The 26,715-nt window shown below is 41.7% G+C and overlaps 1 protein-coding gene across 1 annotated transcript in view; it reads right to left on the bottom strand.

Annotated features, from left to right (window-relative positions):
• SKAP1 (src kinase associated phosphoprotein 1) overlaps nt 1–26,715 on the bottom strand; it is a gene marked incomplete at both ends in the record, with an annotated part of 284,039 nt that overhangs the window by 45,592 nt on the left and 211,732 nt on the right. The gene's annotated exons all lie outside the window — the stretch shown is intronic.

The following is a 26,715-nucleotide window of genomic DNA, read 5'->3' as shown; positions in this document are numbered from 1 at the left end:
AAAATAAATAAATTAATTAAAACTCCTACCCCCAACATTAAAAAAATAAAATAAAATAAAATAAAATGAAACAGGAACAACAACAAAAACAACGAAAACATATAACTCTATATTTCTTTTTTTTTTTTTTTTTTTTTTTTTTTTGCGGTACGCGGGCCTCTCACTGTTGTGGCCTCTCCCATTGTGGAGCACAGGCTCCGGACGCGCAGGCTCAGCGGCCATGGCCCACGGGCCCAGCCACTCCGCGGCATGCGGGATCCTCCCAGACCGGGGTATGAACCCGTGTCCCCTGCATCGGCAGGCGGACTCTCAACCACTGCGCCACCAGGGAAGCCCTCTATATTTCTTAATTAGGAGAAATGAAGGGAGTGGGTTAGCATAATCCTAATTTTATTCTCTTTGGTCCCCAAACCCAAATCTCTTTTGGTTTGCCTTAAAAAATTTAGAAAGCAAACAAAATATAAACCAAATTAAGGCACAATGTATATGAATCAACTGGGTCACCTATACAATATCTTGAGACTCTTGGGTGGAATCATTTTTTTCAATCACACAATTGTTTTCTTAACATCTACAATAACTAATATTCAGTCGTAGCTGTGCGTTGGCACTTTGTTCAATGCTTTGAATACTTTTTGTTTAAAAATAACATTCTAAGATGATTTAAAATGCAACTAAAAGTACTTTTTGCTTCTGTTTCAAGCTTAGTTTTAAAAATATAGATCAGAAGTTTCTTTTTTAGGTGTTTAAGTGCCTGATTCTATATCCTATTTGTCCTTATTGTCAACTTCCTTGTTCATGGACTGTTTTCATTTGTGTGTTTTACAGTTAGCAAACTCTGTGGCTGCTATAAATCCTCCCAGATGGGTCTCAGGGTGCACGCATGAGATGAAGAGCAGCAAAGGAAAGTTCATTTGTCTAGGATTCTTTCATTTCTCCCACTCCTCTGAAAATTCTAATATCTCTTTGAAAATGCTCTCCAAGAAAACAGAGAAGCAGATCGTACTGAGGGTGAGGACCCAGTATGGCTGAGAAGGCCCTTTGAAGGAGAGCCCATCCTCTCTGCAGCGCTGTCAAAAAATTGCTCCTAGAGGCCTAAAAATGAAATGAAAGACACAGGGGATAAGAAAAACAGGATCCCTAAGCCTGGAGTTTCCATCTTTTCTTCCCACCATTTTTTCCCTTTTTTAAGGTCTTGTTAAACTTAGAGACACAGCTTCTTGTTAAAGGTGCCCCGAGTCTGAATCTTAAAAGACATGTTAAACGTTCTATTAGAATTCAAACCTCCTTTTTTAATGCAAATCTAAACGCCATTTTATGGAACATCTATAATTATGAAAATGGGAAGACATTGCCTTGTGTGCGGGGAGAGTCTGTGAGTATGAATATTACATTAATGTGCCCACGCCAGCTCACTGATCCTGCTGGCAGGAGCATAAAAAATGCTCGAGTGAAACTTTTATTTAGATGTTAAGACTCCAGGCCCCAGCGGGGTGACAGAGACAGTCCCTGTGAGTTGCCATCAGAGAGAGAGCTTGAATTGAATTACCCAGGGGGGAAGGAAGTAGTGGTGAGCACTGCTTCGCTTATTTAATTTCATTTACTTTCAGTACATTATCAGCATGAGGCTTTTCTCTCCCCACCAACTGAAACCCAAGAATGCCACCACCAAGAAAACAAAGACATAATGCAGCAGAAATGTTTGAATTCCAAGTCACTAATTTTAAGAGACTAGGGACAGCACCATCACCACCTTCTCACCCCAAAAGTCACACTTGGTTTGCTAAAATTGAGCACTGAATGAGTTACTGAATTTCCTCTCTTGGTCATTTTACCAGCAAGATTCTGAAGGGTAAGAGAGCTGGAAATACAGTATTTTATATGCTGTGTTTTTGTAAGGTGTGTTATTTTGCTTTTTTATTAGAGGGAATCTGTATTGATGAACTCTCTTGCCTGGATTCCCTTATGGGCAGTGGAAAAAATGGGATTATAGGTGAAGTTTGGAATGGCTATGGAAAAACAATTAGATCAAATCAATTTTTATCCTGTTGATTGTCTTCTATGTCTAAGGCACTCTGTGGTGAGTACAATAACAGAATTGTTCTCAATGTAAAGTTGACTCTGAGTGCAATCTCATTACCTCCATGATCTATCAGATAAACCCAGATGGGATCCAGATCTATCCCAGTCCAAGATGGGAAGCCACTGTGGCAATCAAGCTCTCTCCTCTTTCAGTGTCAGCTTAGGGTCCCACTGATCAAGAACTGGTGGTCCTGAGGATGCACATGTAAGCCACAGTCCTGTGTGATGAGGCAGGAGGAGTCTTGTATGCCTGAATTCACATCTACTGGCAAGTGAACCGATCTGCAGAGCTACTTAACATGTAATAGAAGGTGTGTAAATGTTTTGCAGGATGATAATAAAAATAGGAAGAAGTTACAAACAATTGCATGAGTAGCTATTTTAAGGCAAAAACATTTATATTTAAGCAAACAATTTTTTTAAAAATCGAGGCTTTTTGTCCATTACCTGAAAAAAGATATCACCACCTTAATGAAAAAAAAATAGAAATGATTTATTGGGAATAAATGGCCCTTTGGATAAACCTAAGGGTGTATCACATTATATCAGCACAAAACAGAATTACATTAGTGTCATAATCTCTCTCTACCATTGCACTTAACTAAATGTCTCAGAATAGCCCGTATAAAGGAAAGATTCACTTAGCTGAAGGATGTAGGGCCACAAACATAAGATCGAGAAGAGTGTTATCCACAAGAGATGGCCACCCAACTTTCACGGCAGATGAAGATAAAAGAAATTCTTAGACATCTTTTTCTCCTCATCCAGATTCCTTTAAACCCTGTATCCCACCCATACCGGCTCTGCAGTAAAAAAACAACAGAGTAGGGGTCCATCTCTTAGCACTAAACGTGACTCCTCAGTCAGCCACCCACAGCAACAACAATGTGGACCCTTTGGAGTGTGGTACATTTCCATAAAGCAGTCAATAAAAAAGACATGGGAGCTTATGTGAGTCACGGCCTATTGAACCAGCTGCATTCTAGCCCACTGAGAAAAGAGAACTGGAGAAGTCAGTCGGCAACACCACAGCACAACGCTAACAGCATAAGAGGCCACACAAGTTCTACTGCAAAAAGGTTGCAGCTCCTGCAGAAAAAAACCAGTGCCCACAAACTTTCATTCTAGGTAGCTGGTTTGGTCTCTTGCTCAATCAACCTGAAATGAAAATCAATGATTAAAAAAGCCCATCTTTTGTTCAACGCTTTTTCCTCCCGAAACTGTGGACTTCTCCTATCCTCCCCTTTCCTTCTAATTCAAGTTCTTTTCAATTGTTTGAAAAAGGAGACCAAACCAACTCCAACCCACAGACTGACAGTTACCAGGGGTGAATTTCAGGCAGGGTTAAGTTTACCAGTTTCTTTCACTAAACTACCTGTGATGTAGGACCTGGGGTGTTGGGTGGATGAGGTTGGAGAAAATCTAATATTTGAAGGCTGGGAATGGTCAAGTTCCATTTGTGATTTCAGTTCACTCACAGATCACTGGTGTGTGTGTGTGCATTTACACAATGACAAACATACGCTTCACAGTGCCTCAAATGGACAAAATGAAAGGGGGTATTGCAGGTAGGGTGGGTGGTGTAGTATTCTCCTGTCCAGTGGTTGCTGATCCCCCATCAGTTTGTTAAATCCTCTCCTTTGTATTTGGTTTCTGAGTCCTTCTTTAATAAATTCGTTACTGTTTTTCCTCAGCTTCTTGCATTTCTGGGTTATTTTTTGCCTTTTTTCTCAATGTTTAGGAACCAGTCAATAAATGCCTGAGGTGTCTGGCAAGAAGTGTTCATCTTCTACACATGATGATAACAGGGAAAATGGTTTCAATGACTCTTCCTTCATTAGTCCCTTGGGACAGGCTTACATAAGTCTTAAACTGCTGTGGTTCCATTCAATATCTACTTGAGTTTACACTTAATCCTCACAGTTTTCTGTCTTTGTGCTTCACTTATTAAGGAATGTAGACCAACACATATAAGGTGAAAAATTCTAAGCCATTAATAATAATAGACTTAGGATCTAAAAGTTTCAAAGACACAGAAGCCACTCAAACAAACAGCTTTAATTTCACGGAGAAATAAATTGGATAGCAAATGAAAGGAAGGGATTGAACACAAAGTACTTAACCAGGTTCTTCAACGAGCTGTGACATAAGAGGCTAAGAAACAAAACAAGTGCAGTTGGAGCTAGGCAGAAGGACGTCAGAAAATGGTAGAAATCACACGTTTGTGGTCAGCAAACCAGTGCAGGAGACAATATTCAGGAGACCTTCATGGACTCTTGTTTCCCCTCCAATTTTTTAAGGTCTTTAAAAAAATCTGTTAATCCAGGTAACAGACCAATCTGTGGAAGAAACTTGTTATACTGAGGATACAGAAAATTCATGAGAGATTCTAGGGCAGAAGTACTACGAAAAAAAGCAGATAACTGATGTACAAAATGATTAAAACTAATATGTTTTAATAAAAAATGGTTTAAAAAACCTAACAAGTTTTAATCTGCATTTTATCAAGCATTTTCACATCTCATTTGAGCTCCACAGCATCCCTGTGAGGTCTGTATTAATATCATCTCCACTTTACAGACTAGAAAAAAGGCTTACTGAAATTATGGGAGTTGCTGAAGGTTGCTCAGCTGGAAAAGCCCATGCACTTTCCACCACCCTGAGCTTCAGCTGAGGAGACACACTCAGAAGTACCTGAGGAAAGATACAGTCTTCCCACCTCACTCGCCCATGAGAGACTCCATTTAAATATGGAAGAAGAAACAGACATGATGTGTGGTTATTCTAATACTTGATGTCAAAAAATTATTTTGGGATCCTGTATTTCTTGTTTACTTTGTAAGGTACTGGCTGACTAACCTATGGAACTGCTTTCTAGGACAGGTCTCTGTGAAATTCAAGAGATCAACAGATATGCAGAACAAAAATGAAAGAAAGGGCTTCCCTGGTGGCGCAGTGGTTGAGAATCTCCCTGCCAATGCAGGGGACACGGGTTCGAGCCCTGGTCTGGGAAGATCCCACATGCCGCAGAGCAACTAGGCCCGTGAGCCACAACTACTGAGCCTGCGCGTCTGGAGCTTGTGCTCCACAACAAGAGAGGCCGCGACAGTGAGAGGCCCACGCACCGCGATGAAGAGTGGCCCCCGCTCGCCACAACTAGAGAAAGCCCGCGCACAGAAACGGAGACCCAACACAGTCCAAAATAAATAAATAAATTAATTAATTAAAAATTAAAAAAAAAAGAAAGAGAATGTAATAAAAGGATACACAAGATAAAGAATATACAAGAGGAAGAAACCTGGAGCTCTCAAAAAATGCTGCTGGATCACCAAAGTTTGTAAGGCCCCTTCACAAGAGTGATATCTAGAAAAGGGAAGCCTGTTTTAGTGTAGGGCTCATGCAGGAATCTCGGACTTGATTCATTTACTCTCTAAGGAAGAGGGCTTGGTTTAAAAAGAAAGAAGATTTTTAAGTCAAATATCCAAATTGGTTTCTAGAAACCATTGATATTCATGGCATATGAAGAACCGTCTTGTTTCCACAAAGAGGCGCCACACTAATTACCACAGAGGACTGTGGTCTTCCGGGATGCTCCTCTTCCATGTCTCTGTTTTTAGTCGGATTTTACTTATAAGAAGTGAAAGTTTTAGAAAAAAGCACTTCCAGCTCTATGTATGATAACTTCAACACACTAATTCTAGCATCTAAATAAATGGGAATAAACAACAGCATCTGGTAGGTAAATAGTTCATCTTAAAGAAAGACTAATTCAATATAATAATTTACTGATCCTCAATCCTGGTATCAGGATACCAGGGCGTCTTTTGATCCGTTGAAGGTGTTGATAGACATGGCAGAGATTTTGAATAATTCACTTTAAGAATAAGAATGGATTCAAAGTTTTTCTATAATAACACCATCCATTTGCAGTCAACATGCTTTCTTAAGGGGAAAAGTCAATTAAAAATAACTTATAGTGTATCTTATTTAGGCCACAGTCTACGGTGATTAAACACATCTGATGTAGTATTATAATCATGGCAATCAAGAATTCCTACAGAGCTTTATTTCCTTGAAAAAAATTGTGTTTCTTCAAAATTGTGGGTATTCTACGGAAGTGGGTTGGGCATATAAATGTTGGTGGTCATGTGTTATGGTGGGAAAAAGGTTGAGAATTCATGTAATCTGCACAAAAATGGTTTAAACCCAGGAAGCCTCTTGTGTCTTCTGATTAATGACACATATCTATAACTAAGCACCTTCAGCTTTATTTTTATCCTAAGAGTCCATCCTTAATACAGAACTACAAAGATCCAAACGACCTGAAGTCTTTTTTAGCAGCCAAACCACAGTAAGTGGCAGCAGGACAAAGTGAGAATCATGCCACAAATCCAGACAGTGGTGCTTCAAATGGCTTTGAGATTCTAAAAAGGAGGAGGAGAGGATTTCAAACACCAAACTGTCTTTTTTACAAACCTTGAAGGACCACTGTATTTTCCTCTCATCCCGAGACAGGTCACTTTTATACATGTGTCACTTGAGAGCGTATCTTTAAAAACGAATGACAAAATATCATTTTCAAATCTATTTATTTACTACTCTACTGGATTGTGATAAGAATATGAAGAAAAGGAAAGAAAAAGAAAAAAGCCCCACCTGGGTTTGGAGTCACTTTTTAACTGGTTTAACTTCTACCTGTCCACCATACTATGGCCAGAAATCATCTTTCTGAAACGTATATCTGGCCAATGTCACATTCCTGCTACAGCCTTTAATGGTTCTCCCTAACCTAGAGGATGAAACTCAAGCTCTCCATCACACAAAAACTTTAAAACTTGGTCTCACCCTACCTTCCAGTTTCATTTTCTCCCAACCCCTTATACTTCCCAATACTCCAGCAAGAACAGGTAACAGACTTTGCCTTCTGGAATATGCCGTGTACTTTACCCTACCAGGCCTTTGCTCATGCTGTTTTTCCTGGTTGGAAATTCTAATCTGTATCCCCGTTTTCTGAGGTGGGAGTGCTCCTTTAAGACTGAATTCAAATGTCACAGACCTTCTGAATCTTTGTCTGTTTCCCCACATAGAATTATATCCTCCCTCTTCTGTGCTCTAATACCATTTTCTATAGGGTACAGTCTTGGCTCCCAGGGACCCTGAACCTTTCCCCCAATACTCTCTCTCCATTCTTGCCTCTTTGCTTTGGTTTCTATAAGACCTTAGTTACTATGTAAAGCTGCTAGAAGCCTTGAATGAGGAAGTAGAAAAGGGACTATTCCCAGGAAAAGGAATGTAGCTGTGGATCTGGGTAGAAGGCAACAGGGAGGATGGCCTGGCAAGGGAAGGAGGGTTAGAATAGATCTCACGTTCATAGGAAGAGAGAGAAAACACTATGAAAAAAATCAAATGAACAAAACATCATAGTGCCTGGATTGAAATGGGGGAACAAAGAAGAATCCAATAGAGCTGTGCATCCAAGGAGATGGGCCAGTATTTGCACCCCGACTGTCTAGGTAAGGAGAATAAGAATTAGATTGAGGCAGAGGTGGAACAGCTGAAACCCATCACAAGGCAGGGCTGTACTTTCATTGTTGAATTGATGTGGGACTAAGAAGGATCCTTCCCTAAAATACACTCAGTAAACTCCAAGGAGTTTGGTGCTAATTATTTAACTTCTTGAAGCCTAAAGAAAACCTGCCGGTGGGAAATCTAGTCCCTTTCACAGAGGGCAGTTCAATTCATTAGTTATATACCTGTTTCTCTCTGTATCCCCAGGGGCCTCGTACACACAGTAGGTGCCTGATAAATGTTTGTTAAACTGAACTGAAACCACTTCCAGCCTTATGGGACTTGGGGTCTAAGAAGGCAATATGGGAGTGAATATTTGTTAGATAAATCATTTTCACCAAAGCCACAAACGGTAATTTTTGTTCTGCTGTATACTCACTATTTTAATCTTAGAGATGGTACTGTGAAATAAGAAAGTAAAAAAGGGAAAGAAAGGAAGTAGCCAAGAAAGCCAGGAGGAAGTAGTGGGTGCAGAAGTCAGGAGGAATCACAGTGCTGAGAATGACAGGAGGACAGACAAACAGGATTTTGGGGAAAAAAATAATAATTTGGGAAAAAATGCCAGCTGGACAGAACTATATCTCCCAGCCAATTTCACAGCCTCATTGAGATACCGGTTCTCTTCACCTCAGAGCTTATCTATCTTCAGGAAGGACCCCAAAGGATGGGGTCCAGAGAAAACCATAAATGGACAAAGACTGAGCCAAACTCAACAACTTAACAAATGGATAACTGAGTGTACTTCAGAAAATGGCTGTTGATGGCAATTTCTGAGCTACACAGACCTTGAGTGGCTGAGAACTTGGCCCCTTGTCTTGTTCTTGTATTTCCCTGAAAAATGGTATTTTTCTCTTTGAATGTCATAGGTACGTTTGTTTGCATCCTGTACGCAAACATCCTACGTGTGTCTGAGCACTTAATACTGTGGATGGTGAAAGCTGCATGAGGATTAGTGTACCAGAATCCCGGAGTCTTTATTTTAGTTACTCTCCAAACCAAAAGATCTCAGGGAGGAATCAAATGATGAGAATCTTGCCTTCTCCATGTCTCTCTGGTGAAAAACATTCAGATATCATCAGAGCACTGCATCGAGAAAACCTTTAAAGCAAACAAAGCAGAAAATAAAAAAGAAGACTTAGAAACTAATTATCGTGATTCTCTGGGGGTATTTCAGGGTGGATGATCTAATGAGAACACTCACACCCCAGCGGGAAGAACTTGATGGGAATGCAGTGACCTCAGCAATGTGGCTTTGACCTGGTATGTATCATCTGCTGGACAAAGGGCCACTCTCAAGCTGGGCCTTGCTCTCAGCCAGCTCCCTGGGTGTCTCTGCAGCAGTATGGGATCAGAGACAGAAAAGTGATGGCTACGATAAGGAACCTTTAGGGCAAAAATCACCTCCTTTTCTTTTAAGTTACACGTTTGAGATTTAAAATCTCTTGGTTCTTCTGTTTCATCTGACAAAACTCAAGAAAGTTTGAAGTAAGTCAAATTTTGCAAGGAAAAAATTAGGGAGGGGAAAATGAGGGTGATGTTTCCAGACCCAAAAGTTTCTAACCAAATCATCAAGTCTGTAATTGCAAAATAAAAACACTAAATCTCAATATCTATTTGCACAGCTCATTAACTAAGGGCTCACACTCAGCAAACGGAAAAAAAAATAAAGGAAAAAACCTTCAGCACCGAATACATTTGGAAAGTTACTGTGGAGACCTGTCTTTCCCTGGGATCTAAAGTAGGCTGTTGTCAGATGCGTCTGTCCGTCTGTCTTTATTGCTTATTTGGGAAGCAGCAAGTTGGGATGAGGCAAAGCATCTTTTGTCAGACTGTGCTGGAGAGAAAAAGAGAACACTCCTTTCCCCACTGAGTATTATGAACATTATGGCAGGCACTCGGCCTGCTCTGCTACTGGGACACCATGATTTACAATGTGAAAAGGGAAAACCTAAATCACCAAGTAATGAAAACATTAAAGTTAATGCATCACAAGTGAGGAATTTATTACCATTAACTCCAACAAACAGTTATAAAACACTCGTCCTTCCCTGTCCATGTGCAGGGACATAGACACTGTACTTCATTAAGCTCAACTTTCTTTTCTTCTTCACTAGACCAGTCATGTGTGTTTGAACCAACCACCATTTATTGTTAAGTGGACTGGTTCATTTTCCAGGACTGAGAAAGCTGAAGGCACATCCATTTTGCTTCATGGTGCTTGGTACAGACGGATGAAATAGCAAAGTTTAGAAGACATGCAGCTCGGTATTGCTATATAAGTTTATTTAAAAGTCCCTAAAATGTAGGTCTCATAAAAGCAGAGTAGCTCTTCTGAGCAGCCTTTCTCAGAGGCAGGTATATAAGTAATAATGCCTGGAGAGGAAGGTGGCATATTGGATGCCCATGAACGTCAGGTGCGTTTAGCTGAATAATTTTTCCCTTGTTATTGTTTGATATAGCACCTAAGAAACCTGAGATGGAAACCCATTTCCTTCCAAGATCTTTCTCTGTCACAGGGGCACACCAGTTTATTACCTTCAGGTTTTTCATGAACAAAAGAGGCTGCACATATTGGATGGCTAAGGTAGACTGGTTCTGGAATCATTTGTTTTAGAGGGAAAAAAAAGGGAACTAAAGTGTCCTTTTGGAAAGCCAACTCTAATCATGGAATCACCTGGGTGTTACAAAGCAGACAGGAGAGGCAGCATGAAATTCAGGCTTCCCTGACCCAACATTCACAATAGTAACAATGATAATAGTAATACTTTACATTTGAAGAGCACTTTAGTGTTTGCAAACTGTTTTCCTTTATGGCACCTCTTTGATCCTGATACAAACAGAAAGGCCTCAATAGTCTAGACTTCGGGAGTTGAAACTGAGGCTCAGAGAGGATAAAAGACTTTCTCACATAGCTGGAAGGAAGGAGAATAAGGACCAAAACTCAGTTTTTTTTAAAAGCTCCAAATCCAGTACATTTTTTTTTTTTTTTTTTTTTTTTTGCGGTACGCGGGCCTCTCCCTGCTGTGGCCTCTCCCGTTGCGGAGCACAGGCTCCGGACGCGCAGGCTCAGCGGCCATGGCTCACGGGCCCAGCCGCTCCGCGGCATGTGGGATCTTCCCAGACCGGGGCACGAACCCGTGTCCCCTGCATCAGCAGACGGACTCTCAACCACTGCGCCACCAGGGAAGCCCAAATCCAGTACATTTTTGGCTACACCGTGCTATGACAAACATTTTACATAATGAATAATGTTATAGTCATAATTATAACCTAAAGTCAAGGTAAAGAGTGTTTTAATTCTAGATTTCTCAGCCCAAATGGTTTTTAGGAACCCTCTCTGCTAAGCATGGCTACAGTACCAGTACTGCTGGATGGAGCCTGGGAATTGTCCAGAATGTTCAGCTCTGAAATGGGATCTGATTTTTGGCATTACCAGAGAAGAGGCAGGTACCTGGGTGATCCTCCTGTTTGAGGTTCATAGGGATGTTCAGCCCCACCCACTGAGTGGAATTGCTGGGCCTCTCATGGGCCAAATTGTGTAGAACATATGAAAGAAAGGGCTAGAGAGGCTCTGACGCAGAGTCTGAGCTGCGTAGCCTGCATTACCAAAGCTAAGATTTCCATAAGCAAGACCAACTGCTAAAAAGTAGTATAGTTTAAGGAGGTAGTAATATTTGTCAAAGGAATTCTTCTGAATATTATTTCACCACTATTTTAGCATTTCCATAAGGTACCCTAATGAAGAACTCTTAGATGAAGAAGTTATAGGTCTCTCCACAGGTGATAGAGCAAATGACTCTGCCACTCATTTTGCACACAAGGAAATTAAATCCCAGCCAGCTATGATGCCATTATGTGACTCATTCAACGATGCCATTATGTGACATCACCCAAGGTAACGTGACTCATTTGTCGCAGAGTTGAGAAGAGAAATAGAGTTTTCTGACTCCAATTCAACATCATATCACTCTTTTACTCCCATAGTCAGGAAATAACCCTTCTCTAACTCTGGGGGTTTAATTTCTGTGGGGAAACTAAACAAGACAGGTCCCAAATTTTGGGACACACAGTTCAGTCGAGAGTGGGAAGCTATCCTGAAAGCAGGTGAATTAAGTAATAGTCTATGTCCTGAACACTGAGGCCCCTAGCCTCCTTTTACTGCTCAGTTCCAAAAACCCTGGTAGTCATGTATAATGGTACCACCAGCAGATTCATGGATCCTTCTCTGGAAAAAAACGAATGGCCTCAGAGAAAAGACCTGTAGATACTGACATTTGGGAGACGCCAAGCAAAATGGTTGGGTCTTCCCACCACTCTCAAGTTTAGGCTTTCTAAAGTGAAGCCCATCAGTGGATATGCTCCGGCTTGGCACATAGAAGTTTCAACCTGCATTTTAGTGCCTCACTTTTAAATATAAGCAAGGTCTAAAGATCACCAGACATTTGCAGAAAAGCTTCCAACATGGAAGATAAAGACTAAAACATACAACAGATAAAAAGGAACTCAGAGAAAACAATTTAGGGAGCAGAAAAGAAAATGAAAAACCAAAACAAACAAACAAGGGATCATTAATATTCCCAGAGGGATGAGAAGACACTGAATTCATGAAATAGGATGGTTAAAAAGAAACAATCAGGGAACAAGAAAGGACAGTCAGAAATTAAACATAAGGCAGCAAAATTAAAAACAAAATCAATAGATGGGTTAGAAGATATAATTGAGGATATCATAAAGAAATAGGGCAAAAAGATCAAGAAAACAGAAAACAGAAGAGATAAAAATATTAGAACACAGAAAATAAAGGGAAGGAAATGATCAAAGAAACAATAAAATTTCTCACAATGAGGGATATAAATCTTCTGATTGAAAGGGACCTCCATACATCCAGCACATGAAGGAAAAGAGGCCCACACCTTGATAATCACTATGAACTTTCAGAACACAATGGATAATGAGAAGCTCATAAAAGCTTCTGAGTTGGGGGAACAATGGGCCCTACACAAAGAATCAAGAATCAGACTGGCATTGAACTTCTCCACAGCAACACTAGAAGCTAAAATGAAGCAAAATTTTCCAAATTCTAAGGAAAATAATTTCCATTAGCGTTTCTACACCCAAATTATCAATCAAGTGTAAAGGTAGAATAAACAGGTTTTCAGACATGCACATTCTCAAGAAATTTACTTCCTGGGCAGCCTTTCTCAGGATGCCACCAGAGGATGTGTGTGCTCCAGCAGAGTGAGGGCGTCCACCAAGAAAGAAGGTGATGCTGGATCCGGGTGGGGCTCTGACAAAGGAAAGAGACAAAGGGAAGTCCCAGGGCAGCCAGCCCAAAGTGGGGAGGAGGACAGAGGTGTCCCGGAGAGCGGCTCCAAGAGCAAAATGGACCTGATGGATCATCTGATGTGCGTGACCACTTGGAAAACAGGAGTATTACAATTCTGCTACAGAGTTTGGGAAGAATTAGGGGTGGTGACTTAGAAAACTAATAAAATGAAAAAAGCCAAGGCATTTTCCCACTCTGGAAAAAATAAGAAATAAAACTTAATTATAGAAGTTTATAAGGGTTGGCAGTAAATAAAATTTACATAGTTAAAATCACGTAAACCCTAAAACTAAACTAACTAAAAATTATGATATAATCATGTCGGGAAGATGAAGGGAGGAGAAATGAGGATTGGGATGAGATAAGGGTGTTAAATCCTCCTCTGCCATAATATGAAATAAATAGTTAATAGCTGAAATTGAAAAATCCTGAAAAGAGCTGCATAATATTATTATTTAGAAATGTGGAAGTACACAGCAGAATTTACGAAAGAATTGAAGGGGGTTGCCTCTGGAAAGCAGTACTCAGGGACTGGGAAGGGATAACTGTTTGTACTACTATTTGATTTTAAAAAACTATATGTCTATATTATTTTGATGAAAATAAAAAATAATTAGAAAATGGGAAAAATAGTTTTACACAAAGCTACATGTCTCCATATTTACATAATGATGTCCATTCTGAGTGGCTAAATATACAAAACTCCTAAGCTTGGTATGAAGGGTTTATGGCAAAGGAATCCAGAAAAGAAAGAAGAAATTGGTGTAGAATAAAGAGAAACAATTTTGTTAAAAAACACTTACACAAAGCCACATTTGAATTAGGTACCATTTTAAGAATATTTTAATAATTTGTAGTCTTTGTGCAACTTGCAGTTCTAATATTGTACTTTGTACCATAGGTGTAATTCTGCTTAAGCTCTTCCTACATTGCAAGGGTACCCACAAAAACAGGAGGCCTTTTTCCATTGGAGATCTGTTTTATTTCACAAGTAACAAAGGGTACGCAATCCCATTATGAAATCTGGGGGTCAGAAGCCCAGAGTATAAACTTGGGCTGCAATTTACAGAATAGTTTTATATTACCAGACATGACCAGAATTGGATAAAGTACCTGCAGATAAAATCAAATCAGGAAAAATTTATTTGGAACCTACTGTGTGGTAGGTGTTGTGCCAGAGAGCACACAATTCCTATAAAGACAACTTCAGATCAGTGCAAAGGCACACAGAGCACAGACATGATTTTAATTTATAGGATTGGAAAAGTACAAGGCCATAAAACAAGACACCTGTTGTCCTGCATTTATGTTAAAGGTTTCGCCTTTTTAAAAAATAATCAGAAACACATAATCATTATTCTTGACATAAATTACATATTAGATTGAGAGTGGAAATCATGTTTTAAGAATAGGAAGGGAAGGAAAAGTAAAACCAACAGCATGTAATTTATCAAGTGGAAACAACCGCACTATGAAGATATATGGGTGTCAGACCCACTGGTAGAGGAAGGAGGCTGTGCTCTCTTACCTCTTGTGGTGTCACTCCTGTGACCTCTACCATTTGAAATGCTTTGATTCCACCTTGCCCAAGGGACCTGTGAGCAACGGGAAAAGGGATGAAGGATGCCTATGCCTGACCTCACCTTTACATTGTCTAACGACTGAAGGTATAAATCAGCTTTCCCCTTGAAGACCCGAGTGTCAGAAGCTCATGTGAAATGCTGGAGATATTAAATGATGTCCCTGAGGGTTTTATTGTTACTCAGTTTTCTCCTGTAACTGGGAGAGCTGTTCACATGAAGGATACTCTCCCTCAGGACCTCAATTTGTATACAAAGTGAAGTATGAAACGCCAACAACTTCTTGCCACTTTGGAAGGAAAATAAACAATTAGTGGAGGTTGCCCTTAGCCTACTGGTCCTGCGTATATTTCAAAGATATCTCTATTCCCAGAGAGCAGTTCACACTAACGAAATCCTTATTTCCAGGGTAATAAATCTGTGATGGTTAAAAAAATCTCCATAGACAATTCAATGTGTCTTTTAATGGGGAAAAACAAAAACTCTTCACTTTATCCTAGTTAGCAGAGGAAGTGTACTAAGAATAGAGGATCAAGTGCCCCAATGCCAAGGTTCCATTGCCAGCTCATCACTGTGATCTTGGGCTGTATCTGAAGCTCCATTCCAAGATTCTTTCTGCAGGATTTTTTAAATCTATGGACTTTTAAACCTCCTAATACACTTTGGTTCATTAATCCTCACCACTACCTCTGTAATAGGCATAAATATCTGTAATAAGAACAATGAGGGCTTCCCTGGTGGCGCAGTGGTTGGGAGTCCGCCTGCCGATGCAGGGGACGCGGGTTCGTGCCCCGGTCCGGGAGGATCCCACATGCCGCGGAGCGGCTGGGCCCATGAGCCATGGCCCGAGCCTGCGCGTCTGGAGCCTGTGCTCTGCAACGGGAGAGACCACAGCGGTGAGAGGCCCGCGTGCCGCAAAAAAAAAAAAAAAAAAAAGAACAATGATAATTTTTCTCTTGATGGAGAAATTAAAGTGACTTGTTCAAGTCTCTCAGTTAGTAAATGGACAAAGCAGGAACAGAAATAAGGAATCCTCATGACAATCCTTAGCATTAATCTCTTGGCATCTCTTTTTTCCATCAAAGATTTGAAGTACTGGCACACAAAGAATATATTCCCTATTATAAAAATATTACTATATATTTGCATAGAGCTTTAAAAATTTTAGAGCCATGTTCAAACCTCTTATTTAGTTCGATTTTTATAATAGCCCTATGAGGTAGGTATTTATAGACTCTGTAATGAAAGACTAAAAGTAAAAAGAAACAGCTTAAACAGCTGAGAAGAAAGGCCAGTGAAATATTAAGGATTACCTAAGACATTGTAGAATCTTAATTACACCAGGTTTGTAAGAGACAGCCAGATGTATGAATATATTGATTAGCCTGCCCTGTTTCTGTGCGATAATAGAGGACTGATCTCTAAAAGAGCCTCTGCTCTGTGTGCTAAGATCATATTCCAGTCATGAAAGGATATTCAGAACGGTGTAACGTGCTCTTTTAACGCGAGCTCCCTTGCCATCGAACTATGGCTGAATTAGGGATGAATGACACTGCTTCTCTAGGGGGCAAGAGAAAGTGTGAGGGATGAGAGGGATTCCAAACAGCAAAGAAGGAAAAATGAAGAAATAAGGCTCTTTTGTCCCCAAAAGCCTAATCTTCTGAAGCAGGCCCAGTAATTTTAAAAAAAACTTTAAAAAAGTAGCACCAAATAGAATTGGTGGTGCATAGTGTGTGTTTAAGGGAACTGGAAAAGGGTCCCTCTTCCAAATACCTTCCCAACTGACTTCCTTAATTCCTGAAATTCCACTATTAGAACTCCGTTCCCTTAGATGAAAGCATGATTCCCTACTGAAATCCAAATGCCTCACTAAGTGAGGCATTCTCATCCACAGTATGATAACAAATTGGTGCATCACAGAATATTGGGAGAAGGAGACCCAGAGTGCCAGCTCTCCCAGGGACAAAGCCCAGCCACTTGCAGCCATGCAGCAGGCCATCAAGCAGAGAGAACTGGTATAAGTGTGTCCAGCACTGACTCTTATCCAGGAAGTGTGTGTGGCTGACGATTCTGCACGGAGCCATTATCAGTCATTAGAACCTCAGAGCAGTGGTTCTTAACTGCGGCTGCCCATCACAATCACCTGTCAACCTTTCAAAAAATGTATGTACCTGGACTGTCCCCTACATTTGCTGAATCGGGATCACGTGGGAGTAGGGTTGAGGCATGTTTATTTTATTATTTATTTATTTATTTATTTTTTTGCGGTACGTGGGCCTCTCACTGCTGTGGCCTTTCCCGTTGTGGAGCACAGGCTCCAGACGCGCAGGCCCAGCGTCCATGGCTAACGGGCCCAGCCGCTCCGCGGCATGTGGGATCTTCCCGGACTGGGGCACGAACCCGTGTCCGCTGCATCGGCAGGCGGACTCCCAACCACTGCACCACCAGGGAAGCCCCGGCATGTTTATTTTTTCAAAGCTCTATGGATGTTCTGATGTTCTGCCAGGGCTGAAAACCACAACCTCAGAGTGAAATTTGTCAACCCGATGGCTTGCTGGTGGGCCTTGGTGACGTGGGGCCCCAGGTCAGGGGCCTGGACACTGAATAGGAGAACAGGTGATGAGAGGCAAGAGAGGTTCCATAACGACAAAGTAACAAAAGAGGACACGGAAAAGAATCAAGGCAGCTTGTCTATATCACAATTTTGACAAACTATCTGGGAGTATTATTACCAAGATTTGAAGAAACACTAATCTATGAAAGTTAGGACTTCTGCATAACACCACTTAATAAATACCAGGGGAATGATTATCTATGTTCCTGTAACTCAGGTTTATTTCATCCTTTCAAAAGGCTGAAGAAGCCTCTTGTAGTCCTTTCATTACTGTAGTATCTCTTCCCATCCCATTCGTTATAGTCATTTCCTTAAGTCTTGCCCTATTCGTCTTGTCCTTGGTTAGCCTCCAAAGAGAGGCCTTACCAGGTGAATATGTTAGGATTAGTTTGGTCAACGTGACAGAAAACCCCAAATAATAGAGGCCCAATAGGACAAAAGATAATCTCTCACGTAGAAATAAGGCTGGAGGGAGGTAGCCAGGCAGTGGGACGGCACTCCATGTGCTCGTCTCCTCTGTCCTGTCTCCACCACCTTTAGCATGTGATTCCTTCCACGCAGTCCAAGCTCCAGCTCCAGCTCCAGCCAGCAAGACGGGGGAAAGGGGCAAGGGAGAGAGCATCACCCTCCCCCAACCTGCCAAGGACACTACGTGTGTCCCTAGACGTGAACCCATCCCTTTCACATTCCACCGGCCAGAACTCAAGTCACATGGTTGAAGCTAGTTGTTAGGGAGTTAAGGAGGCAGGGAGCTGTTCAGGGCAGCCCTGAGCCCATTCAGAAAGGCAGGAGAAGGGGAGAATGGACACTGGGGCTAGTGAGCAGTCTCAGCCACACCGGGAACTGTGCACGCAGCTAAACAGGTATAGGCAGTCACCTTACGAACCTAGAATATTCCACTGGAAAGAAAGCAAATGAGTGTGGTAAGAGAAGACTGCTCAATGCCAGGTGTTGGGTAATGCACGGTGATCAGAGGAAAGTGTTTTCCACCAACGAAGAGTGATAATTTGTGGAAAGTGGTTATCTGTGGCCCAGGAGTCATAACAGAGGCCTCAAATAAATGAAGTGTTTGGTTTGTCTTTTGAAAGCTTACGTATCCTCTTGGAATTGTGTGATTCAAAAGTCCGCCTCTCGCCTGACGAAGGACTGGAATTTGGTCCTTCTTTCCGAGTCCCTGGAGTCAGCTTCTGTAATCTGTCAGGAGCAGAACAGCACACCTGCCCATGGATTTCCACACTAGCAGCTGGGACTCACAATGCTAACTAGGAGAAATACTAATACTTATTTCACACACAAACTCTGCTTAGATGTGCTTTAAAAAGATTCCAATCAATAAAAAGGTGTGGGCTTCCCTGGTGGCGCAGTGGTTGAGAGTCCACCTGCCGATGCAAAAAAGACACGGGTTCGTGTCCCAGTCCGGGAAGATCCCACATGCCGTGGAGTGGCTGGGCCCGTGAGCCATGGCCGCTGAGCCTGAGCGTCCAGAGCCTGTGCTCTGCAACGGGAGAGGCCACACAGTGAGAGGCCCGCGTACCACACACACACACACACAAAAAAACAAATAAAAAATAAAAAGGTGTAGTTTCCCCTGACTCTAGGGTTCCAGATATGTCAGTACCTCCCAGTGAGTACTTCCCCAAAACTTCCTTTTTTTATTGCTCTCAGATCTGACAGTACAACCAGAACTATGCTGGTCTAGAAGCACGTGGTCTAAAACACAAGAAATCTGTTGAACTCTATGGCTGTGTTTGGACTGCTTCATTGTCTAGGATGGTTTAAAAGTAAAGCACTGCTTTGTTTCCCATCAGATCTCCCTAAATCATCTAAAAGGCTTGTTTCCTTTCTCTGTGTTTCTCATTTGTCTGGCTGATTGAATTGTATAGCCAGTTAGCTCAGTTAGATAGGGCATGGTGATAATAAGACTAAGGTCACAGGTTTTATCCTTAGATAAAACCTGTGTTTTAGAGAGGGTGTGCGGTCTCGGGACGGGTGTGCAGAGTAAAATTCTGTTCCACGTCTAGTTGATTGCTTCTCTCCCCCTGGCTAGCTCTTCAGAAAGGATGAGTGGCTTCTCAAAAGGGGGACTGAGTAAGAAAGAGGGGTGTCTTAGCAGAATTAAGCTGTACTGTTGGAAAAACCCTGCAAAACGCTGGACCAGAAGTATCTCTAGACCAAGAGGAACACAAAGTAGTTTGGTTTATGAAATGGTCCTTCCGACAATAAGCCATCCTACTTCCAGGAGACTATGACCCAGAAGCATGGAGTTTGAACTGCGACATGGGGGATGGAAAAAGAAAGCTAGAGTGGCAAGAACACTGCCATATTCCTAGGCTAGGGTCCAGAGTTCTTGTTTCCTGCTTCCTGCCTGAGCCAGGACATTCAGACCACATTCCGTCTCCTATTTCCAACCCTACCTCAGTGTTCCCCAGCCAGTGGTGAATTGTCATAATGTTGTGGGGGAAAATCATTGTCCAAAACAGGAATAAAAATTGCCACCACTTTTACTTGCTCTAGATAGAAATGTCATTTCTCACCACAGGAAGACTTTCCCCTGCTCTTATCAAAAATCTTTCAGTTTGTCCACACAACCGGGAGAACAAATGTGTTTTTGATCCCTTTGTGAACAAATGAGACTCAGCACCTGCACAGTGCTTGAGGGTGGCCAGCCTCATCCTTGCTCTGAGCCGGCTGCTGCTCTTGGGGGAGAGAAAGTAAAAATGATTGATTCAACATCTTAATTAATATAAACAAACAAAGAGGAACATCAAATAATGGGCCTGACAGTTTGAAGCAGACTGAAAGTACAGCTTAGTATTTCATAAAAGAAAAAGCGTTTGATGTGAGGATGGCAGTTTAATAATTTGTAAATATCACTGGCTTGGTATTATAGCTAATCCAAATATTTTCATTTCTCATCATAAGTTACCCTCTGCTGATGGCTTGTCCTCTTCAACTTACAGCTTTCACCCTGGAGCCTTCGACAGGGGTGGAGAGGAGAGGAAGAGAAAGGGTCACAGGTTCTCTGTGGAATGTGAATTATATCATCAACTTCCTTTCTACTTTCTGATTCAGATATTCCCTGGAAAATATCACCAGCCAGCCCCAAGGTTTTATTGCCTTTTCTTCACCTCCCCTAAAAATGTATCAAAGTTTAATCATTACAGCTTTCCATTAGCTTCTGACTGTTTTACTAATTAAGAAGTCTGAGCTTTTCCCCATTCCTAACATGTAAAGAAATGGGGAAATGAAACCACCATACTAACTATAGTGTCCATACAATACTGTTTTTATACCATAATGAAGTAGTTAGCTATATACTGAAAAGGTGTTTTATTGCCCTAATGCCTTACAAAGAAGGGTAGCTGGGGTAAGAGTGTCCTTGCTCATGCCTGGGTCTCCCACCAAAATACCTTTGGGTGGGTGCTGAGGATAGGCAGGAAGTTGTGATGGCAATCATAAAAGATGAATGTGGGAACCTCTGTGTTGGTCAGAGCATTGTGACTTAATGCTTGTGAAAAAAATTCAGAGAAAGCGTAGGCAATTTTACCAACTTATTTGGACCATCCAAGGGTGCAAGTCAGACAGAGGTCTGTGAGAGCACAGCCGAAGGAATACCATTGGGCAGACAGAGGCTTTGGGCTTTTAAGGTACGTAAAAGGGGAAGGGTGGGGTTGCAGGCCCATCAGGCCAGCCTGCACTCAGATATACCTCTGGGTTCAGGACATGACCGTTCTCTCGTGCTTTTCCATCTTTTTTCAAAGGTTCTTAACAGCAGCATTCCCCCCCCCTTTTTTAATATATAAATTTTTAAAAAATAATTAATTAATTTATTTATTAATTTATTTATTTTTGGCTGTGTTGGGTCTTCGTTTCTGTGCGAGGGCTTTCTCTAGTTGTGGCGAGCGGGGGCCACTCTTTTTTTTTTTTTTAACATCTTTATTGGAGTCTAATTGCTTTACAATGGTGTGCTAGTTTCTGCTTTATAACAAAGTGAATCAGCTATACATATACATATGTTCCCATATCTCTTCCCTCTTGCATCTCCCTCCTTCCCACCCTCCCTATCCCACCCCTCTAGGTGGTCACAAACCACCTAGCTGATCTCCCTGTGCTATGCGGCTACTTCTCACTAGCTATCTATTTTACGTTTGGTAGTGTATATATGTCCATGCCACTCTCCCGCTTTGTCACAGCTTACCCTTCCCCCTCCCCATATCCTCAAGTCCATGCTCTAGTAGGTCTGGGGCCACTCTTCATCGCGGTGTGCGGGACTCTCACATATCGTGGGCTCTCTTGTTGCGGAGCACAGGCTCCAGACGCGCAGGCTCAGTAGATGTGGCTCATGGGCGTAGTTGCTCCGCGGCATGTGGGATCTTCCCAGACCAGGGCTCGAACCCGCGTCCCCGCACTGGCAGGCAGACTCTCAACCACTGCGCCACCAGGGAAGCCCCCTCCCTCCTTTTTTAAATGGCTCTCAGATGATAACAAGCCCAGGATGAGACCACACTGGGTGGGTGTGACAGGCAGGGTCCTGCAGAGGGGAGCTGCAGTTCTGAGAATTCTCCACAGGGAAGCAGTATGAGATCAGGGTTTGGATTAGGCGGCCCCAGCCCCAGCAGCTTTCCCTGATTCTGACTGAGACTGTCCTTGTTTCCTTCCACTGTGTGCGAGATGACCAACAGGGCAAGCTCACGTTTCAAGAGAGCCCCTGGCTTTACTACCATGCTCCACATAGCCCTCCACTTCCAGGTCTGTTTCTCTGCACTTGAATAATCAGCTCCCAGAATACTGCTTTGTCCATTCCATCTCTGGCCTATGCATTAGCTGAGGGATGCCATAAGGGCTCAGGATGCCCTCCTTGCTGAAATGGCCTTATTTTAGCTGCTGGGTTCACTTCACTGCCACAGAGAGGAAACCTGCAGAGGCGACCTTAGCAACATGTCAGGCACATGTTTTCCTGGGCAGTATGAATTCTGGCAACCTCTGAATGGTTGGATAACTCAACATTTCTCAAAAAGGAATTGGTTCCCGTCATCGGCGCTCTGAAGAAAATGGAGCCGGCAACAACTTGATTTTGTTGGAGTTATAGAGAGTAATACACCATTATGGTCAAAATTCCCAAATAGAGAGTTTATAACTTAGGTTCTATCTTGACAATGTCCCACTGATATATTGTGTGATAACAGCAAAGCCACTACTTATCTTCCTTGTTTATAAAATAGAAATTACACCTGACGTTTCTGGTAAGCCATAAGAACTATGTACTCTATGTGGACTTTACACAAAGTACCCAATACTGTGAATATTCTTTTTTAAAAATTAATTAATTAATTAATTTTGGCTGTGTTGGGTCTTCATTGCTGCGCACAGGCTTTCTCTAGTTGTGGTGAGCGGGGACTACTCTTCATTGCGGTGCGCAGGCTTCTCATTGCGATGGTTTCTCTTGTTGCAGAGCATAGGCTCTAGGCATGTGGGCCTCAGTAGTTGTGCCACGCGGGCTCAGTAGTTGTGGCTCGCGGGCTCTAGAGTGCAGGCTCAGTAGTTGTGGTGCATGGGCTTAGATGCTCTGGGGCATGTAGGATCTTCCTGGACCAGGGCTTGAACCCATGTCCCCTGCATTGGCAGGCAGATTCTTAACCACTGCACCACCAGGGAAGCCCTGAATATTCTTTTTTTTTTTTAACATCTTTATTGGAGTATAATTGCTTTACAATGGTGTGTTAGTTTCTGCTTTATAACAAAGTGAATCAGCTACACGTATACATATATCCCCATATCTCCTCCCTCTTGCGTCTGCCTCCCACCCTCCCTATACCACCCCTCTAGGTGGTCTCAAAGCACCAAGCTGACCTCTCTGTGCTATGCAAGATAGAAAATTTTGACCTTTCTTTTGACAGACATTCTCTAAAATACATTTACTTTAGTTGACAAATGGGCAAATATTACATGTGTGAGATTTAAAACTTTCTACGAATTTAAACTCTTGAAAGTTCTTCTAAAACAGTGAGCAGAAATCTCATTTTCAGTACTTCATGTGATGAGAGTGGAAAGGAAGGAGTAAGAAAGACCTGAGGTCTGGTTTCCTAAAATATATGTCAGGTAACCTATCTCTTATCACATATTTTTTTACCTGAACTTCAGAACTTAAATGTTTCTGTCAAGTTTGAGAAAGGTGTGTGGCACTGACTTCACACTGATCTCATTTTTTTCTTTATAGTCTATCCAAACCATTTTCAGACCCACCCCCTAAATCGGTTACCTTCTTTTCTAGGGACAGTTAATAGAAAGCAGGCAGGAAGCTTGGAAAGGAGAGTGAGACCTGCCTTTTCAGTGGTCTTTCAGGTGACCTTGCCTCCCAGACAGGTTGATGCAAAGACAAGCAAAAGAGGAGTTTCTGGACAGATCTCTAGTAGAACCGCCCTCAAGAAGGGATCAGCTGCAATAGTGCTAGATAAAAAAGTGCAACTGGCCAGCTTCATCTCTCTGGGGCATAAATTGGGCCAGACAGTAGAGACTGAGACACATATAAACAAAATGGAGAACACAAATAAAATATTGATTTTTTCCCCCTGTATTCCATCTCCAAAAGATAAGTAAACCAACTCACAGTGGGAAGAATGTTATCCTCATAATACCAGCCATTTAAATTTTTCATAAAATGCAATAGCATGCAGTTATCAGTATAGAGTTCATGCTCTCTCTCTTCTGACCTAGTACGACTAGTAATTTTTAGAAGTTTTAGGTGATGTTATGTCCAAATGAGTTTTAATGCCAAGGTTAGATGATACTGTTAGGGTCTGTGTCACCCACGATTTTGTGTCTGTCTAGAAAAGGTTAGGCAAAGGTAAGAGAGATATGGAGCCCATTGAAACATCTCTTATCAAAGGAAAACTTGTTAAAGAAAGATTTTAACAGCTCAAACTACCTTGGAGGCCAATAAAAGCAACAAACCTGATTATTAGACCATGATCTGAGGTTAGAAAAAGGACTCCGGCGCTGACTGATTGGAAAGCTATTGGAAATAAATAAAAAGGCTACACTATATGAAACGGAGGGTCATAGCATGGGAGCATCTTGAGAAGCCATAGGTACACTGATTACATTTATCATGACATTTAGTGACTGCTTTGTGTATGGCTTGTTTTTTGCAGGTCTTTTGTATGAGATATTTTTAGATAAACTGATTTCACAGAAGAGGAGGAAGGTAATAAGTGTCACCTTGTATTAATACACAAGCTCTCCACCTTTGGGATCAAATTTGGTGCAGGGCACAAGTGAAATGAGTTTGGTGGCCTCGAGCGAGGCCACCATTGATAGTTATCCTTAAACAAAATCACAAATCATTTGCTGGCAGCAGAGATCAGAGACCTGGAGCTGAGACAGCAAGTGTCACAGGTCAGGAGGAAGACTTGGGCGGAGAATCAGCCATTACCTCTGGGTCTCCAGCCTGGCTTCAGCTCATGCCACCAACCAACGCTTCTCATCCATAAACACTAATATTCACACTGACTTTACGACCTCTCTTTGCCTGCCAAACCCAACATCAATATTCCCAACAGCATTTCATGAAACCTCGTGTTATCTACGTTCTCATCACTCCGTCAGTTCTAATAATAGCAATTTCATAGTCACTATGAAAAGGATGCCTATTTGTAGAATGCTACTTGCCTTTAGCAAAATAATGGAACTTGTTTGTTCCAGTGAATTCTGAGTCTAAACATTGCTGGCTTTCTCTCTACTTAGTGAAGGGCTTCTGTGCTACTCTGATGAAAACACAGAGAATTAGAAAACAATGACTGTGTGAATGACATTTACAGAGATCTCATACTGGAAAGGGCACATTTTATTGTGACTCTGTGTCAAAAGTGTAGTTTCATCAGAGGACAGGAGGCAAAAGAAACAGGCAATCAATACTTGGGCCTCTGATATCTGAACTGAGAAAGAAAATCATTATCCTGTTATTTTTATTGTGGCATGATGCTTGAAATACTGCACTTTGTTTCCATAATAATCCAATATTTTGGGGGTTGCAGATAAAAAAAACCCTCACGGGGTAGCCAGGTGAAATCAGAACATAAAGCATAAAAGAATATACACACATACATTTCATGGTCAGAATTTGGAGAAAGGCAGATTGAGAAAGAGAAAAGTTAACCTTCTGAAAAAGATGTAATAATCCAATTTCACGAATCTATGTATCTAACAGCTGTGTTTAATCTCTGAGTTTCCAGAATCATCAGTAAAGGTTTCCTTGTTTCTGATTTTTGGGCAAAACACACAGACTTCCAGTAGATAAGAGTCCCCTCAATACTAACAAGGTTATTTGGACAGCATTTGCACTTCTGTATTTATTGAAAATTTTGGTCCATTTGTTAAGACACTAAACAAATCCAAGGTAGAAAGTATGTGGAGTTTGACATTTGATTTTAAAGCTAGATGCTATTCACTTCTCACTGGCAAAACACTGGTCACCGAACTTGAATTTTTGCTGACCAAAGGAGAGGAATTATCATTCACAAACCTTTCTGAAACTCCTAAGTGTCCAGCCTTAAGTACTGCACCAGTTCTGCCTAACTGCTTCTAACATGACTGTTTATTGGTTGTTATTTTCAAAACACTTCAAGATATTTAACCTTTCCTTCTCCAGATTTCAGCAGCCAGTTTTTGTTTTTGTTTTTTAATAGATCTTTATTGGAGTATAATTGCTTCAGAATACTGTGCTAGTTTCTGTTGTACAACAAAGCGAATCAACCATATGCATACACATGTCCCCATGTCCCCTCCCTCTTGAGCCTCCCTCCCACCCTCCTTATCCCACCCCTCTAGGTCATCACAAAGCACCGAGGCAATCTCCCTGCGCTATGCTGCTGCTTCCCACCAGCCAACTATTTTACATTCGGTCGTGTATGTATGTTGATGCTACTCTCACTTCACCCCAGCTTCGTCCTCCCACCCCATGTTCTCAAGTCCATTCTCTATGTCTACCTCTTTATTCCTGCCCTGCAACTAGGTTCATCAGCATGATAACCTTTTCTTGTTCATTAAGGACCCACTTAGCTCTCTGTGGGGCTGCAACAGATTTCTGAATATATATTATGGAGAGTGGGATCATGCCAGTCATATGTACACTGCAAAAATAAGTACAGCTGTCCTCAACCTAACTTTCATGCTTTTGTGGGTTAGTTATTTAAATTTTGTTTTTTTTCTTTTTGAATTATTATTGATGAGATTAGCATTATATAGTCGTGAAGTCATGACCTGCTTTTCCAGGCTGTCTGTTGCAGCCCCACAGAGAGCTAAGTGGGTCCTTAATGAACAAGGCAAGGTTATCATGGCCATGGCCGCACGTGGTGTCTCCCGGTCTGCTCTGGCTAGAATCTCCAGCAGCCACAGATAACAGTTCAAAGTCATGCAAATGAGGGCTACTGGCTACCACTTTGTTCCTGTGATCCTTTGGCAAATGCACAGCAGAAGGAGGAAAAAAGGATGTTCTCAGAGACCTAATCCATTGGGGCAGCTGGTTTATTTCAAGTGAACAAACGACT

The sequence above is a fragment of the Hyperoodon ampullatus genome, assembly GCF_949752795.1.
Source record: "Hyperoodon ampullatus genome assembly, chromosome: 19".
Lineage (NCBI taxonomy): Eukaryota > Metazoa > Chordata > Mammalia > Artiodactyla > Ziphiidae > Hyperoodon > Hyperoodon ampullatus.
Note: the sequence above shows the minus strand (reverse complement) of the source record. Positions and strands in the feature narration are given on the sequence as shown.